This window comes from Stigmatopora argus, chromosome 21 (genome assembly GCF_051989625.1).
Source record: "Stigmatopora argus isolate UIUO_Sarg chromosome 21, RoL_Sarg_1.0, whole genome shotgun sequence".
Taxonomy (NCBI): domain Eukaryota; kingdom Metazoa; phylum Chordata; class Actinopteri; order Syngnathiformes; family Syngnathidae; genus Stigmatopora; species Stigmatopora argus.
Genome location: NC_135407.1, coordinates 11486473 through 11491797, shown reverse-complemented (window position 1 = coordinate 11491797; position 5325 = coordinate 11486473).

The window sequence follows — 5325 nt, the reverse complement described above, 5'->3', positions numbered from 1 at the left end:
CGAAGGTCTCATTTTCTTGGTTCAAATCATTTTTTTACAGAACTGTAACATGAATAGTTTGTATTTTTATGATTAAATGAAGGATGTAAATGAGTGCAACAGTTTGAGTGGAGTGAATTATCTTATTAAAACAAAATGATGTTTTGTTAGTGCTTTAACTACAGTCGTACCTCTAGTTACGAAATTATTTGGTTCCAAACCTTTTCGTAACTTGAAATTTTCATAAGTAGAGGTGTACTTTATATGTAAATTCTCTAATTCGTCCCACGGTCTTCACACAACTACCAACTAAACCCTTGGTCAAAGTGTCCCAATTTTGTACGAAAGATGTGAGGAAACAAAAATGAGAGAAAATTGTAAGAAAATGATTTATTAATGTCTTAAAATAAATAAAGCTTATGAAAATGTGCCCTGCGCTGCTGAAATATCTCCCTCCGTGGCCGTTGTAGATGTAATGCTCGTGTTTTCCCGCCAGGTGGCGGCAAGAGCCCGTTCTACCAGGGCCGAAAGCCGTCCACTTTGTAGAACATTTTAGACGTTGACGTGTGCCCTGTGTGTTTGTGTGTGTGAAAATGTGTGGTCACATTGCATTTGTACAGTTTTTAATTGCTTAAGGGGAATTCAAAATAAAATAACGGGTAAGGAAATGCATTTACTTTTTGGGGGATTTCGTAACTCGAGTCACTCATTTGCATTAAAAAAATCATAAACTGAAACGTTCGCACCTAGAGACTTTCGTAAGTACAGGTTTGACTGTATATCTGTTTAACTCTTGAGAGTGCCTTCCAGGGTACATAACCACTATTCATTCAAACCAGTTCATTGCACATCATCTAGCACTGTTTGAAACAGCCCCTATATATATTTTTGATGAGTTCTTTTGTGACTTCCACGCCAGCAACCAAGAATCACTGCTTAAGACAGTGTGAAGACCTCATGTTAGGAAAACAGGGCCACACCATTTTTTTTTGCATGGGTATGATACTATAGATTTTTATCATGGTCCAATTTTGATTGTTCCATAAGTGTCGGAAAAGTAATGAAGAGACCAATGACTGACAATTATGTTTTTTTTCTTCCTGTTAGTCTGCTATCTCATTTCATTTTCTGAACCACTTTATCCTCATTAGGGTCACAGGGGGTGCTGGAGCCAATCCCAGCTGTCTCCAGACCAGAAGTGGGGGACACCCTGAATTGGTGGCCAGCCGATCGCAGGGCACAAAGACCATGATCACACACCCGTACCTGGGGGCAAATTATAGGGTACAATCAGCCTACCAGACATGTTTTTAGATTGTGGGAGTACCCGGATGAAATCCACACAGGCCCGGGGAGAACATGCAAACTACATACAGATAGACATGACCTGGATTTGAACCCAGTACCCCACAGCTGTGAGGCTGATGCGCTAACCACTCCCACCACTGGGCCACCTGGTCTGATATAATGACTGAAATGACTGCCAACCACTCCATAAGCCCCTAAATACATTTGTTGTGCATGAGCTCAGTATGGAGCCAGAGACCTCAAAATTGTCTTCAACATTAATGACATTTTTATTTGAATTTCAAATTAGCTTCAAGTGGCTAAATTGACAATTTTAGTGAAGTTAAAAAAAAGGATCCTTCATCTCAGTAAGGTATTAACAAATAGATTAAAATATTTTTTAAACAAGAACTTTCAGAGAAATCTGGAGAACGGGTGAGATAATTCAAACCTAAACTACGAGTTTCACCGTTGTCCAAACCATTACATTAGCATGCCAGCAAGGTTCTGTCTGCAACATTTAGTTTTTTTCAGCACATCATGAAAGACCCCAGTGTTGTCACAGAACAACTTGTGGATGTTACAAAGTAAATATAATTTATTATTTAGATGGCCCAGCAGTTGAGTGGTTAGCGCGTCGGCCTCACAGTGGGGGACCTGGTTCAAATCCAGGTCGGTCCACTTGTGTTGAGTTTGCATATTCTCCCTAGGCCTGTAGTGTTTTCTCTGGGTACTCTGGTTTCCTCCCACATTCCAAAGAAATGCATGGTAGGCTGATTGGACAATCACCCCCCGATTGGCCAGCACCCCCCGCAACCCTATATAGTACCCCCGCAACCCTATATAGTAGTAATATACAATTACACCCATATATATATATACATTCCAAAGAAATGCATGGTAGGCTGATTGGACAATCACCCCCCGATTGGCCAGCACCCCCCGCAACCCTAATGAGGATAAAGCGTTTCATATATATATATATATATATATATATATATATATATATATATATATATATATATATATGAAACGCTTTATCCTCATTAGGGTTGCGGGGGGTGCTGGCCAATCGGGGGGTGATTGTCCAATCAGCCTACCATGCATTTCTTTGGAATCTATATATATATGGGTGTAATTGTATATTATGGGGTTTTGTGTTGATAAAGATACCAGTAAACTGGATTGAGAAAGCAACAATGAATCACTATTGTGATTATTTCTCCCTGTGTTTCAAGATAAAACGTAGGGTGCAACATTTGCTTAAATAGGTAAAATCCAAGCCCTCTCCCCTCACTTTAGATCCCAAAATTACACCCGTTCAATATACGGTCATAACTTGTTTTATCTTTTCTTTTTACAACTTCGAGAAGTCCTTCTTAACTATTCAACAGGGTAAACAATGAAATATCAATAACATAAATGCCTTGCTATGACCGTCATAGACACTCTACTAATAATGGTAACAGTAATGGCGGCCAAAGGTAGGGTACTAAATGTTACATACATGTGCTTGACCCGGGACTCGCACATTCACGCTCGCAATTCAAAAGTAAATAAACATGACTAAACATTCTTCTTTCTCACACGCTAAACAGTGTATCGTGCAAACCACAAACTCAACCGGCCTCTACAACAACCAGCATACCTTGAAACACAGGAAGAAATAATCACAATAGTGATTCGTTGTTGCTTTCTCAATCCAGTTTACTGGTATGAAGAAAAGTCTCCCGTGTTAGACAAGCCACTTGCATTAGGCATCAACAATCGAACACCAACATACACTTTAACACGTCACACTTGCCATGTGGATCAAGGCATCAAAAATCGAATACCGATAAACACTTTAGGATGTCACACAATGTTTGGGTGTTATTTGTGTTAAAACATTGTAAACAAAAGTGAAAATATGACGAAAATAAAAACTCACAAAATAGCGGTGCTGTTGCGTAGTTCATGCAACTAACTTCAAGCGGAAATGACTAAGCGGAAGCACTGCAGTGGTCACTGATGAATGCATGCATTTTTCAAATCTGTAGAATGTAATGCTTAAAACTACCACAAGAGAGCAGCCAGTTAACATATTTTTGGTCAGGCATACTCATCAATAATCCTTGCAAATGCTCGAAGCTTGAGTTTACACGCTTAGAGAAGGTGAAGAAATTCAGAAATTAGGATCCGACAGGCCTCTGCTTGTCACCTCTATTTTTACCTTACGTCTCATCTTCCTGTACTTTTTTCTACTCACGACTGTGCTGTCAACATCCCTTATCTTCTTAGCTAATGTGTATTCTTCTCTACACATCTTGGTTGAACAACCAGGTCTCCCTATCCTCTTTTCTTCCTGAAGACAACCTCAGTACTGCCTGATGAATTTATGCTGATGTATTCTAGTCTTCTGACTGAATCTCATGTCCACGCTTGAGCCTCCACCACTGTTACCTCTGCTCCGTCTTAATCGTCTGCACCATTACAGTCATTTCACCCTTCATTAGCCCATGTTACTTGGTGACACTATGTCCTATAATGACTTTACAGGCACCAACATCCTTTGAGCAGCTGTGTACACAAGATGGAGTCTATCTGTGCACTCATCCCGCCACGCTTCTAAGTCAAACTATGTACAAGTTTACTCTGAAAATAAGTGACTACTGCCATTTCTATTCTTTTACCAATGTCCACCAACATAATAGCTAGATGCGTGTGTGAATGCTATAAATTGCACTAACGAGAATTTAAAAAAATGTTTTTTTCAGTTTTTGACATTGAAAGCACCTGTGCTATGTGCTCTGCAATAAAGCCCCAAAGGAAAGGGACTCCAGACACTGATTGGGTTAGTAAAACAACATAAACATTCAAAATATAGTAATTTGAATTTTCTTGACAACGATTGATTGTGTGTTGCATAATTAATTTGAAGCCGGTACATTTTTTTTTTCATTGGAGCCTTTCATTCTACAGATCCTGTGTGACAAGTGACAGGTGATTCCATGAACATTGTTTCAATCTGACAAAGCAAGAAACTGAAAGCAAGAAAAGAAGAATGGAGTTGTTTTATGTGAATAAAAATAATTTGGCACAAATATTTTGAATGGTTTTCTTATACTGTTAGCTTTTTCAATTATAAATTAGTTCTTTATTAATTTATTACTGTTATTAGTTGTGCCCTACGACTGACTGGCGACCAGTCTAGGGTGTAGTCTGCCTTTCCACCGGAGACAGATGGGTTAGGCTCCAGCAACCCCTGCAACCTTTTCGAGGATGAATGAAAGATACTGTCATCAGAACTGAACCGGTCGCCACCCGATCGCAGGGCACAAGGAGATGGACAACTATACACACCCACACCCATACCTAGGGGTAATTTAGAGTGTCCAATCGGCCTACCATGCATGTTTTTTTGGAATGTGGGAGGAAGTACCCAGAGGAATCCTACGCAGGCCCGGGGAGAACATGCAAATTCCACACAGGTGGACGTGACCTGGATTTGAACCCAGGACCCCAGAGCTGTGAGACCAACGCGCTAACCACTCGTGTCACTATTTTGTTCAATAGCTCCAAAACCATTTCACTTATTGACACCAAATTAGCAAATGCAATAGTGAACACTTTCTGTTTATTGAACACCTTTTTGTTTTTTAACGACACAATCGATTTATTAATTATTTATTTATTATGTTTATTAGCACATAATTTCTTCAATAGTTCCCAAAGCATTTGACGTACTGACACCAAATTTACAGAAGAGATAGGTGATTTCTTTTTGTTTATCAAACTATGTTTTAGTTCATCAACAACACACTCCATTTATTGATTATTAATTTCTTACTGTTATTAGCACCTAACTTCTTCAATAGCTGCCAAGCCATTTCACGTATTGGCACCAAATTTACAGAAAAGATAGGTGACTGGGTGTTGTTTATTGAGTTTTTCAACAACACACTCCATTTATTAATTATTAATGTATTACTGTTGTTAACACCTATTTTGTTCAATAGCTCCCAAGCCATTTGACGTATTGACACCAAGTTTACATCAAAGATAGGTGATGACTTTTTG